We start from the raw sequence: 14,883 nt of genomic DNA, 5'->3' as shown, positions 1-14,883 counted from the left end.
TTAAGATTTTATTTGTTAGTTAACATAATTTTGTATATTTTCTGTTGGTTTTATCTTACTTTTTCGTTTAGATATTTTAATTTTAAAGGCACACACTACAAAAATATTGAGAAATGCTTAAAAACAATAAGACATCATCTCTCAAAATTTTGATTATTGACCTCATATATCGTTTATGCCTGCAGAGTAAGGTCAACAAATTAGTTTAATGCTATAAAGGTTTTAGTATTATCATCTTTCAGTTTTTTGTAAAATTGAATAAAAAAAGAGAAGGAATTTTGAAAACTAAAAGAGGAAATTCGGACTACAATATTTATAAAAATTGTGAATGGAAACTTAATGCTTTATATCTGTTAAGTGTCACTGCTATTCGTTAACTGTATTTTATTTTTAAAAGAGTTTAGCATTTATAATTATTTTCACAATTAAGAAAATCTTAATCATCGTGTAAAATTTTTAGGGTCTTTTCTTCATGATAGGTCTTTTACATACAATAGATGGTTTTTTATTATCATCAGTGGAATTTTTTTGTCATTTTGAGTAAACGTTTACCTTAAATTATATTAAAGTATGGTGTCGAGTAGATTATTTTAAGGTTAAATATAATTTTATTTCTTTTATTTATCTTTAGATAATATTTTACTACGCTACAGGCATATGAGAAGGTCTACATTTAAAATAATTTTTACCTAGATGGTTCCAATAGGTTTATAACATTTATAACGTTTATTAACATTCAAGATCGATTAGCAATTTACTTTGCAGGTTAGTCCAATAAGAAGGTATAATACTTTTTAAAAGATTTTATCTGGATGCTTAGGTTTTAAACATTTTTGATTTTATTCATGATAGATTAACAATCGGCTTACACTACAAGTGCATAAGTAGGTCTACTTTTTAAATTACTGGATGGTTGTAGTACCCTATTTGTTTGCTGTCATAACCGTTACGGTTCACATTCAGTTTATCTAATTAAAGGGCTCATTATTATTAAACAGTTACGTTTTGTTGCTTCTTACTTGTTAAGCCATTTCCCTTAGGGTGACCCTTGATTAAACGTTAGATACATACAATCATTATTGAATATTGAATGAACATCAGAAAACATGTTTCCTTTAATTTTACCGATACTGTACATAATTGTATAGGAGTTATCGATCGTTGTTTAATCAAAGTAAGTTCAAATACAAATACAAACGAGAATCAAACTGGAGCTAAATGTTTGAACGCAAACTATGCAAACAAATCGTTCTTTGACATTATGTGGAAGAACATCAAAAGGGAAATCAAGTACTTTTGACATTACGATGGTATTTATACTTTCACGCATAGATATGGGCCCTTACCTGTAGTTTTAAGTCTGTAATTGATACATACATCGTTTGCTTTAGCAAACACCAATAAACACTGATAACTGGACAATCTGACACGTATTGAATATATAGGCTCTGACACCAAATGTATTCGTAACTTTCATAAAAGATGATTTCTAAGCATTTTTAAAGTTTTTGATTTTACTTTCTTCTGGGAAGTTTTTTATATACACTTAAACTACATGTACATTTCACAACGTTGAAAGTTGAAATTTAAAGCGTGATTTGGTGATTAATAATGATTTAGGAATGATTGAAATTTGAACTTAAATCTAGAAATGTTTCATGATCCCGATGACGCGAAATGATCATTGACGATCTCAGGGGACCCTTGCATGAATTATGTACCTTTATAAAATACAGGTGTCGAATTCTGCAATTCGTGTTTCCTTAAAACTTCCGTCTTCGTCATTAAACCAAATATTTAGTCTACTGTAACTCATGTCAAAGTCAATGATCACCAATGACCTTGACCCTCTGCTTTGTACATTTTCTCGCTCACTCTCTCTTGAATGCCTGTAAAGGTTGCAGTGCATAATAAATGGTTGAATGTGTGCATAATAAATGGTTGAATGTGTGCATCATTGTCCTTTAGCGATGATGTATAACGACCAAATACCTTTATTTCATTATTATCACAATGTTTTAATTGGAGGATGCTGTGACTTCTAATGGATGACGATGGGTCTGGGTAGCAATGGTCGACGTGTTTTTTTTTCTATGAATAAATTCATTATTACAGACATTTTGTCTAAAGATGTACTGCTCTCCATTATCCGAAAGAAACGTCATTCTAATTGGAGACGAATTCCGGCAAAGTATTTTGATCCGGTCTCTCAGTAGCTGTTGAAAGTAAGGCCTAATGATGTTAATTAAAGGGTACATCTTACTATGAAACGGCAACATGCACCCAATTGTAAGACGGGGAAAACCTTCTTCCGAGAACTATCGTGAGTGTGTCATTGACGCATTATTAGGATTAGCCTAATTGGTATATGCATGCTTCCATTGAATAATTTTTTTGTTTAGTCAGGCAAGCCTTTTGGAAAGCTTATACTTGTATAGGTTATACGATCAAAATTACTCATTCATACTCAGGCTCACACACCCAGACGATTGCATAATCGGATTTATAAGTTTACAGGTCTGGATTTTTGAACACGATTACCCTCCATAGTATAAGTTTGTTTTTGGAAGAGCATATATCTTGACAATATTTTTAGTTTTTCTACAATATAAGTATTCATCATCTCGTTAAGTTGTATAAATAGATATTTGGGTTTTAATATTATCTCTTGGACAAAAATATTTCTACCGTTTGCAAAATGAATACATTCCAAAATATAATGGAATCCATCCCCACAATTGTTAGAGTCACACATCTATTGACCTTTAAGTCCCAATCGATTTGCTTTTAAGGTATCCGATCCATATTAGGACCAAATTTTTCCAACCTTGAATATCCATCATGTATTTAATACTTTGATATCTATTTAAAGCATTTAAGAGTAGAAAAAAAATTTACCGAGAGAAATTTTCAAAAATATTATTAACTAAGCAGTAATTGATTAATGAAGATTGCATTAAGGTCTATGGAGACAAACACATTTTTTAAGATAAAAAAGTAATTACTAAGAATATCAAAAAATGCTTTGGTGGAAAGATGTATTATTTCATTAGGAATACAAAAACTTTAAATATAAATTTTACACCGTGTAGATTTGTTTAGAATTAATTTTTATAGAATAAAAGCAAAGGGGGACAACTCTTCAAAAAAAAAGAAAAGGTCATTAACTAGTACACATTCCACACTTACATATTGATACTTAAATAGGAAAATTATGCCCAATTATACTGAGCATTAAGCCCATACATATCTGTCATGCACCCAGATTCATTGAATCTGAGGCTATTATGGATCGGATACCTTAAATAAGTATTAGAGGATATAATGCATGGTGCACTATGTAATTATATTTAAACAATAAAAGGTTTTCTTTCGGAACTCTGCAGGTATGAATGTTGAAACTTCGCAGAAATAACGCAGGTTATGTAAAATAAATTCATGAATCATCAAAGTGTATATAAATTTCTTAATTTTCTGCTTTAGAATTATTGAATTAATTATTCAGAGACAGTTACTGATTTATTGATAAGGTAAGACGCTACCTTTATTCTTTAAAGAAAATGTTTATCTCCACCATGTGAAGATTTCCACTACGCAATTCAACAAATCCAAAATATTCTAACTTTTAAAAATTAGCCTGATAATGTACTTTAGAATTAACAGGAGTCCAGGCCATAGGACTGGCCAATATGGCCATATAGTGAACATATCAATCTTTTCCCTATATACATTTGAGAAAAACTGAAATGCATAATTATGATGTCCATATAGCCCTCTACATCAATTTTAAAAGTTTATGGTCCTTGTTGTAGTGTCGTGTATTGCACGAATACTTGTCGTATGACTTAATGTGTGTCTGTATCCGTTTTATGTACGAATTAATAAATGTATGTACCTTCAATGGTGTTGAGCACATGTTCGCAATCTAACATAATCAGATAGTACATGTACATTGGCGACGAGGATAAACCAAGTTATCTGAGGTGAAGATGAAATCGATTGAAATTGGTGGTATCCAGAGATTCGACCCTAATGTGAACAATGTGGAATTTCGGTGGAAGAAATGGCTGCGCGGTTTCGAGCTATACGCAGTGGGGAAAGGCGTGACGAGGACAGATCAGAAGAAAGCTTTCCTTGTACACTCAGCAGGAAATGAGGTACAAGTTATTTACTTAACACTCACGGAAACGGATCCAGGTGAAAACCAGACTGTGTACGACGTTGCGTGTAAGTTATTAACAGACCATTTTTCACCTATGACAAATGTTCCTTGCGAACGATCACTATTCAAATCAACGGGCCAACAGATAAACGAAACCATAGAACAGTTCTTTACTCGTTTATGCGAGCAAGCAGAGTACTGTAACTTCGGAGGAGAACAGATGAAATGATAAGAGATCATGTGATTGAGAAGTGTATTTCACACGGACTCCGTAGGAAATTATTAGAGATCAAAAACTTAACACTAGAAAAATTGAGACAAACGGCCCAGGCAATGGAATTTGCAGATAAGCAAGCTCAGGTCATGGAGGGGAAAGATACTCAACAGTCATCAGAAAATCATGCCTCATTAGCAGAAGAATAAACCCATAACTAACCCAATATGCTATGCTTGTGGGAGGAGAGGACACATGAAGAAGGACCCTGGATGTCCGGCATTGAAGCGATCGTGTAACAAGTGTGGGAAGGTCGGACATTTCGAAAAAATGTGCAAAACTGAAAACTCAAAGAAAAATTCCAAACGGAAGCCATCAAGGTATAGAGTACGATCTGTTGATGATGTGAGCAATAATACAGAGGAACATTATGCATTCAGTATAAGTAGCAGTAGATCAAAGGACAGTTTTGTTCATGTAACTGCAGGTGGAGTGCAGTTGAATTTGTTAGTTGACTCTGAAGCAACAGTCAACGTCATGGACCATAAGTTATGGGAATCTCTGAAGGTCAACAGAGTAAAGTGCATAAGTAAGAGGTCCTCGAAGGAATTGTTTGCGTATGGTGGAAAACCCCTACATGTAACAGTTATTGAAAGCTTCCAAGCAGATGTGAGCTTGTGCAACGGAAAGAATGTAAACACAGACTTTCTTGTGATTCAAGAGGAGGCACCTGGTATTCTGGGGAAAGATACAGCTGTGAACTTTGGACTTTTGAAACTTGAGTTGGCTAATGTTAACAGTGTGAATGAGAGAAAAAATGAGTTGATGTCAAAGTTTCCATTGTGTTAAACCGGCATTGTAAAACTGAAGGACTATCGTCTGAAGATTCCGATTGATCCGGGGGTGACACCTGTGGTACAGCCCCTTAGACGAATCGCATATCATCTGAGGGAAAAATTGGAGAAGAAGCTTGATGAGCTAGTACAACAGGACATCAAAGAGAAGGTTGAGGCACCAAGTCCATGGGTCTCGCTAGTTGTTGTTGTGCTTGAGAGAAATGACATTCGATTATTTGTGGACATGAGAAAAGCAAAACAAGCTGTCATGCGTGAGCAATACCCTATACCTACCGTGGAAGAAGTTCTGCAAGATTTCAATCAAAGTACCGTGTTCTCAAAACTAGACATTAAGCTAGCTAATCATCAGATAGAACTGGATCCTAAATGTCATCACATCACCACATTCATGACGCTTAAGGGAATGTATCGTTACAAGAGACTTATGTTTGGTGAAGGTTGTGCGCCAGAGATGTATAACAAGATTATACAGCAGACAATGGATGGATGTGATGGAGTGCAAAGTATATTTGATGACCTTGTGGTTCATGGTAAAACAACAGAGGAACACAAAAAGAGATTAGAGAATGTTCTTCAGCATTTGTATGAAAGAGGACTTAAGTTGAATGCCGATAAGTGTCAGTTCAACATGACACATATAGAGTTCATGGGACACATTGTGTCGAGTCATGGTATTGGAATGGCCAAAACGAAAGTTGACGATATTTTGAACGCACGTCGACCAGAGACTGTTTCAGAGGTGCGGAGTTTCTTAGGGCTAGTGAATTTCAGTGGTTGTTTTATTCCAAACATGGCGACTACTGCAGAACCACTCAGAAAGCTGACTAGAAACAATGTTCCGTTTAAGTGGAAGTATGAACAAACTAAGGCCTTTAAAGAGTTGAAGAAACAACTAACCCAGCCTGAAACTTTTGGATATTTTGATCCGTCTGCACAAACTATTGTAGTGACATATGCGGGTCTGGTAGGTCTAGGAGGTGTTCTTGTTCAGAAACAAGATTCAGAATATCGAGTCATAATGTATGCGAGTAGAAGTTTGTTGTGGAGAGGAGATATTCGCAAACAGAGAAAGAGGCATTGGGAATTGTCTGGGGATGTGAAAGACTCCATATCTATCTCATAGGATCCAAATTTGAGTTATGGACAGACCACCGTCCTCTTGAGTGTATTTTCTCATCAAGGTCCAAGCCGAGCGCTAGGATTGAACGACGGGTTCTTCGCTCACAATCATTATTCTATGTAGTGAAATACATTTCAGGAAAACGAAACATTGCAGATTCATTGTCAAGATTGCTCTCTAGACCAACGGAAAATTCGTCAGAACATAATGGAATCGAAGACTGCGTGCACAGTATTGCGTTAGCAGCTACTCCGATAGCGCTGTCCACCAAGGAAATTGAACGCGCGTCAGAAACGGATGAAGAACTGTGTGATGTCCGTAGATGTCTTCTTTCTGGCCAGTGGGAATGTTCTAAATTCAAGGAGTACTTACCTGTGAAAAATGAACTTTGTGCGATTGGCCAAGTCATTTTACGTGGGACTAGAATTGTTATTCCAAGATCACTGAGGAGAGTACTAGAATTAGAATTGGGACATAAAGGACACCCCGGCATAGTTGTTATGAAGAGAAATCTGAGGTCCAAAGTGTGGTGGCCTGGCATGGACAAGGATGTTGAAAAAGAATGCCGTACATGTTATGGATGTCAGCTAGTCAGCATACCAGCGAAACCATAACCGATGCACAGAACTCAGTTAACAAGTGCACCATGGGAGCAACTAGCAGCAGATTTTTGGGGTTCATTACCTTCACGAGATTCGTTGTTTGTTCTTGTTGACTACTATTACCGATACAAGATTGTTGAAATAATGAAATCCACAATAGGAGAGAAAACTGTCAGCTGTTTGTAGAAGTTCTTTAGTGTTTATGGATTACCATTATCTATTACCACTGATAATGGTCCTCAATTTGTCAGTGATGTATTTTCGAATTTCATGCACGAAAATCAAATTCAGCATAAACGTACTATTCCATTATGGCCTCAAGCCAATGGGGAAGTTGAGAGGCAAAATAGATCCTTTATGAATAGGATAAGAATTGCACATAGTCAAAAGAAGAACTGTAAGGAGGAGTTAGAAACTTGCTTGTTGATGTACCGATCAGCGCCACATTCAGTTACTGGAATCAGTCCAGCAGAGCTGATGTTTGCAAGGAAGATTAGAACCAAAATACCGCAAGTCTGTGACTTTCACATTGATGATTTTGAAGTTCGTGACAGAGATTCAGAGCTTTAAAAAAAAGGAAGAGAATACAGCGATACTAAGCGTGGAAGGACAGAATCCGATATTTCACCTCGAGATAAAGTTCTTGTGAAACAAACACAAAACCGTGACAAAATGAGTCCAACTTTCCGACCAGAGCCGATGACGGTGACAGTGAAGGCCAAATATTGGAACAGTTTAACTCTGGACGCAGATGGGGTTGAATACAAGCTGAATATTACTCATGTTAAAAAGTTCCTTGAAAAACATGATGACCCACAGGAAGTCAAGCAAAATGATGTGGAATCCAAAGCAATTACAGATGATGATAAGGAGATCGAAATGTGGCCGAATGATACCGCGAAACCTGGAATTGTGGAACCTGAACATGACATAGAGACTACAAGCAGACCGCAAAGAACACGAAATATTCCTTTGCGTTTCCAGGATTATGTGATGGGGAAATGACAACTGTGTTCAGAATGTTGAAGACTGTAAAGTGAGAATTATTTTGATTCTCTGTTCATGAGATTATTTGAGGTTAAATCCTGAACTTTTTATTTTGGAAAATGAATACGGTGTTATTCTTTTCAATTGTATTGTGCATCAAGAAAATTGGGTTAGTATGTAGTTTTATATCCAAGTAGGGGAGGAATGTAGTGTCGTGTATTGTACGAATACTTGTCGTATGACTTAATGTGTGTCTGTATCCGTTTTAAGTACGAATTAATAAATGTATGTACCTTCAGGTGGCAGGGGACAGCTTTTTTTATACAATTCATTGTAGCCAAGGGATGCGTGTCTTCGGAACTCTGTAACTAAAATTTTTCATCTTTTTAGACCTCCCCCAGCTAATTCCCTGCAGAGGGTTGACCTTCCGTACCGCGTGCATGTTGCACTACCACATGTCACAAACTTACCGGTGTATAGTTTACAATGTCCCATCCACCTACTTTTCGTGTTATTTTACCTTCCGTCTGTAACTTGCAATTTCACTGTGTAAAGTCAGCACAACAGTCATAGCCGCAGGTTCGCATTTTACATCTGATTCTCATGTACCTAACATAAGGGGCCTACATATTGCATATCAATTTCAACAAGAGACACCCCTCTAACTAATGATAATCATTAAAAATCATTTCATGAATTTTAGCAACACTCAAAGGCCTTCAAGTACAGCAACTCTCAATTTTACAAAAATATTGACGGGGTACTTTATTCGAAACTGTCCCTTGCTACCTTCAATGGTGTTGAGCACATATTCGCAATCTAACATAATCAGATAGTACACTTGACCATATAGTTTAATGTATTAAATCATAGAAAATATTCTTCTCCACCTGACTCTACTGGGAAATAAGCTGAAAGTTTATGAAACACTCTACCAAAATTAAGAAATTCATTGCTCCTGGGTCAAGGGTTCACGCCATAGGACGTGGCCAATAATGACTGTAGTGAAAATGTATAAATCTTAGAAAATCTTCTTCTCTACATCCACAGCAAGGGTAGATAAACATGGTTACGATATTGCCGAAGCCTCTACATGTACCTAAAATGTGAAATCATGATATATGGCCGAGTTCACCAGGGGCTCGTAACATGAAGCATTTTTACTTAAGTAGGGTCTTAAGGAGGACTTAATCAGATTTGCTAAAGTCCTGCTTAAGTATATGTCTGATACTGTAACAGAATGCAAAGTTAAAAATGTCTTTACTTATGTTAAAAGGTAAAAAAGAATAAATTGTTTATTTCTTTGATCAAATATAAATGGATTGGTATTAAATCATTTTCTTTACTTAATATGTTGTTTATTTATATATTGAAGTGCTTGATCCCTTTCATGGCAGTAGAAGTAATTATACCGATACAATATTCAAGGTGGCGTGAGTATATAAATAAAAGAACGTAAAAGGACATAGGATAAAATCTAATACATTTCAACCACCTAACCATCTTGACTATACCCAAGGGTCCTGGGAAATACTTACAAGATAGTGCTTATGGATTACGTTTACTCAGGGTTTGAGAAATAATTCTACGAAGTTCAATACCTGAAGTCAAAAGTTGTTTTAAAAACACAAAATAACAATAATTATTTAATTAACAAAAATCAATATTGATATCCATGTTTTGTTTATTTGAGGAATATATGATATTAAAAAGGAAGATAAAAACTGAAACAGAGGAAATTCGGACTAATTTTTTCACGTTCTTATTTTCTCTTAAAAACTTTCTGTAGCAATGTAGTTGCAAAAGTGAAGTTTCTACGTGTTTTTCCATATCATTTTATATATTTTATTGTTGTATTATATCGTGTATTATTTTATATTATTACAATGTAGCTGGCACGCGATGGGAAATATCTTTAAAATACTTAAAATTACTTCCAGATAGAATATCTCGAAAATATGATCATTGACTTTATATAATGTTCATGTCAAAAGAATACAGACAATTAAAGTAGTTTTAGGCAATCAATGGTTTGGAGCTCCTATTAGTCAGTGTTTGGTAATACTCTGAGCAAAAATGGGTAGAATTTTGAAAATTGATAGAGAAAATTCGGAATAAGGGAAAGGACTATATATGATAAGGGCCTAAAATGGCCCCCTAAAATGAACACCATCAATTTACTAACATTATTTGTTTTCTTAGTACAGATATGTATGTGATGTGTTTACATAATATTCATTTTGGTTCAAGTGCCCACAATCTAGAAATATGACATTGTAAAGACAACCTTTTCCCGCCATTTTTGCATTTTTAGCGTAAAACAGCTTGTTTTCAAGCAGTTTTTCCTTCCGAAAACATAGAGCGCATTCTTGAACAAATAAAATATTTTAATCAGAGATGTATCTAGCCAAGACTAATAAGTGACAAAAAAATTTTCCTTGTTCAAGCATGCGCTCTATATTTCCGATTCGTAAATAGATAAGAAAAATGTCAATTTTTGGCTGAGTTTGAATAAGAGAAATGGCGTCACTCCTGACGTCATATACTGCCAGTGAGTGCAAATAAATCAAATAAATAGATGAAAAATATATTTTATATCAACTCTTCTAAAAAATTAGTTAACATTTTATTGTACCCGAAACACTTAAAAAATGGCGAATTATGGGGGCAAAATTTATCTCTTATCATATATAGTTCTTTAAAATATGAGCTTAAAACGATTCCTTGAAATATGAAACTAGTAAAGCTATTCATATTTTATCATTTTCCAACCAACAAATTGTTTTATTATTTCTAATAATTACAAAAAAAAGAAAGGAAAACCTTAGATAGGGTGGACAATTTTTACAGTTTTTTCAATAAACATTCAATTAACATTTAGAGGTCACTGGCATAAAAAGTAGGTCATTGACCTAGTTTTTTGAAAGTGAACAACAGCACCACAGTAGTGGGGCTACAATGTAGAATAAGTAGTTTTTCGTTCCTATTAGTGGAATTTTTTTCGTATTTGAGTAAGTACAGTCTTAGACTCTAGTTTGTAACTAGGAAAGTGTTTAGCTAGGACAATTTACCCAACACTTACACAGTCGGTAAAGGTGACGTAAGTTTATCTTAAGTTTTGTTTATACTCATATAGAATATTTGCAATTCAGCATTTGAATACAGTGGATTAATCACATTATATACACAAAATTTATATGATCGTAATATTCACGTTTTGGTTTAATTGATATAAACATAACAGAGGTTGTAATGAGCTGTGCCATTTACATAAAGTATGCATGTGAACTGCTGAATAGGTTGAAATCACATAATAGTCTGTTTCCAAGAAGTAACTATATGATATCATTTATGTAAACTCGCGAAAGTTAGGAAATTGAATAAAGGGACATTGAGGACAGAAAAATCCTCAGTGATTTTAAAGACGAAAATTGTCTGATTTGATATTGACTTAATTGCCTGACGTCATGACGTCAGGCATATCTAAGGTTTAAAAGTTACATTCTCCGAAACAGTGCAGACATTGGGATCAAGCAATATCATGATATTTCACAAAAAGATTAACCGATGCATGTTTAAGGTGTCAGCATTTACATTCACAATTGATGAAAATGTTATATGGGATATAATAACAATAGCGAGCAATAATTTTCAAGTAAAAGGGATGTTCACCACATGTGTAATTAGATCAGCATTCCACCATATTTGAAGGTGAAAAAGAGGGAGGGGGTCATCGCTAGGAGGGATGAGTTAAAACAACCTGGAAAGATGGAAAAAATCAATGACAAATGATTTTTGTTCAGTTGGGCGATTTCATTAATCTTGAAAGGGGGTCATAACTCGCGTGTCATACCAAATGTACATTACTACATTTAACAACTACTAATCATGTGTGTTTGTTAATTCGATTGATTTCTTCCAAAACATCCGATCCAAAGTATAATATACATGCATGTAGCTGTTACAAAATAAATGTCAAAAAATTCATCTGACCCGTTCACAAAACGAATGAACTTATCCATGGGGAGGGGGTAATAGCAGAACTTCGCGCCATAATGTTTCAATCATAGTTTTTGCACGCCGATTAGTGGACGAGTCCGTTGGGATCATGCGAATACCCCAGAGCACATCGTGTGTTTACATCATAGGCACGTAGTATCGGGGGTTGGGGTGAGGGGGGTTGCTTCCCCCTCCCCACCTTTTTTTGCAGCTGGGACTTTTTTTTAATTTTATATGATAAATGGAAATATCATGGATTTGCTTCCCCCTCCCCTCCACTTTTGTAGGAGCATGTTTTAAATGAAACTGCAAATAAGGAATTCTAATTGAATTGAAGTTACAGTTAGGGTTTTTTCATGAATTTGAGAATTCACCCTTTTTTAAATGCTTGTCAAGATGATTTTGATGAAGCTGCCCACACACATTTAAAAACAATACGTGTTTGTGTACCCTTTCATATTTCATTTGGTTGAAAATTTTAAATAATGCCTATCTGTTGATTTTGCATCTTAATATAACAAATACAATTTTAAAAAATGACTTTTTAAAATCCAGCTTTCAAACTTACATGCATTTATATGATATGTGTACATTCCTAAAAAAATTAAATTAATAAAGTAATTGAATTTCAAGTGATATATATGTACATGTTCTAGGTTGAAGGAAACGCTGACATTTCGTCTTGAATTTGCACGTTCCGTTTATAAATTAATGATCAGCAGCAAAAATTAAAATTCAATACTGATAACATAGCCTAATTGATACATGCATGCTTCCAATGGATAATTTTGTTTAGTCAGGCAAGCTTTTTGGAAAGCTAAATACTTGTAAAGAAATTATACCCACAGTATGTGAATTGCTTTATTGGTGATGCAAGATGTAGAAAAGAGAAGACATACACTATATTAAGTTCTAACGGTATCGCGATATTACGCCACAGGCAGTCTTCGAGAACGATTAAACTATTCACTAATGAATATTCGTCCACAATTTACGTTTACCATCAAATTAAATATTAAATCGTGGAATTGCTGAAAAATATAAAATATATAAGTAATAAGGAATATATCTTTGAATATAATGAGCTGATTAAATGTGCATAATCAAATAGCTTTATATCATAAAGCCCTCCATTCTTTATTGGGTTTGATCACCCCTGACGTAATTCATCACCTCATAATACTAAAAGAATAATTCCTTTGTCCTTAAATATACACATATATCCGAAGAAAATAAATTTATTTCTGTCTAATAAATGCATAACCATCAAACAAATAAAAGAAAAAAAGGACATACGAACGTTGAATTTTGTCGTATCATGGAAAAGTTGGTTGCAAAGATTTCGCTGATGCGATATTTATAATAATCGATCGACTAAAAGCCAGGCCTTAAGACTTGATGAACAGACAAAAGCTTATCCTATAAAAAAAACCGTTGTCAATAAATTCCAATTTGTGAAAGGTGTATGCTCGATAATTTGATGTAAAGGCACATACTAGGCTTATGTCAGAGAACATAGGCCGTTAGATATTGTTGGGGATGAATAATTCCACGAAGATTTTACATTGGAACCAGACCAATATAAATTCGTGTCATCAGTGTCACTTTGACTTATCAAAAGCCGAGCTCCCAATCGTTCTCTTGTTAACTTTAGTTTTAAACGCAGCGGCTGTCTACATTTTGATCAAAATCCGCCCAAAGTGCGTGAGTGTGGACCATACCTGTGTTATAGTTCTGGCCATCAATGACTTTGTAACAGCACTCCTGTATTCCGTTATGTGGATCGGGGGATGGATAAAATGTGGATGTCTCATGGGGCGAAATCTATGTAACGTCCTCGGCTGGTTCGCGACGTCCATGATGATTTGGTCGGCTTGGGTTGTCATTATTCTAGCAGGATGTAGATATTTGGCCACCATAAAGCCGCTATATTACAGAGCCCATGTCTCAAGCTCTTCAATTCACGTGTTCATGGTTGCCACATTGTGTCTTACATTACTTCAGTTGATCTTTCCTTTCTTCGGAGTTGCTGCCGAATACAAGTTTTATCCTGGAAATAGAATTTGTGCCTACGACTTTTCCCCCGGGGTAGGCGGGGTCATGCATAGGAACCTATTAGGATTTCTGTCAGCTGAAGGGCTCATTGCCTCCCTGGTTGTGCTGTACCTTAATTTTTGTGTTATCTATAAGGTAAAGTACTAGTGATTAGTATCCAAGCACGTAATGCTAATGTTAAACTGTTTATTTCTGTATCAAAATTTATTTTAACTCATTTGTACATTATACCTGGGCGTTAGCAGAATTTTCAGAACAGTTTCCTAGACTGGTTAGGTATTTTTCATTCTAAGACTAATTCATCTTCTGATTACATAAATTAATACTAGTTTTATATATTATATTCATGTATACTGTTGTAAATAGTATGAGTTATCAATATAAGTTTTTTCATGATTGCATTAAAAACGTTAAGGGGTACGTCAAAATTTAGCGAGTATGTGTAAAAAAATATAAACAACGAATCGGATCAAAAGTGTATTTCGACACTTTTCGACCGTGTTTTCCAAAGGAAGAATCCGTTTATTGAAAAGGTGAAATTGGCGGGCGGACGGCTGCCAAAAGGGAACCCCTATTGTACTGATAACTCCTCCTGCATTTTTCAAGTTAGGAAGTGTTTGTTATGCAATTCAATTGTACTTATATCAGAGATGTGCATATTACTTAGATTTTGATTTTTGATAATTTTTGCAAAAAATACTATCTGTTGATTTTCGTCATATTTGCGCATAATATTTCATATATGGTACCCCTGTTATACGGATAATCCTCCTACATTTTCAAGATTGAGACCTCTTGTTTTACAATTAATTGTACATATATTAGATATCTGCACATTTTTGAAATTTTGATTTTTAATAATTTGCAACAAATACCACCTGTTGAAG

At 34.8% G+C, this 14,883-nt stretch overlaps 1 long non-coding RNA gene across 1 annotated transcript in view; it reads left to right on the top strand.

Moving 5' to 3' along the window:
* The first annotated feature begins 13,401 nt into the window (after window positions 1-13,401).
* The window catches only part of LOC136275580 (uncharacterized), a 34,157-nt gene continuing 32,675 nt past the window's right edge, over window positions 13,402-14,883 (top strand). The window contains exon 1 of the long non-coding RNA XR_010714173.1: window positions 13,402-14,131. This is a non-coding gene — a long non-coding RNA (uncharacterized lncRNA). The remainder of the gene's footprint in view (window positions 14,132-14,883) is intronic.

The sequence above is a fragment of the Magallana gigas genome, chromosome 5 (genome assembly GCF_963853765.1).
Source record: "Magallana gigas chromosome 5, xbMagGiga1.1, whole genome shotgun sequence".
NCBI lineage: Eukaryota > Metazoa > Mollusca > Bivalvia > Ostreida > Ostreidae > Magallana > Magallana gigas.
Note: the sequence above shows the minus strand (reverse complement) of the source record. Positions and strands in the feature narration are given on the sequence as shown.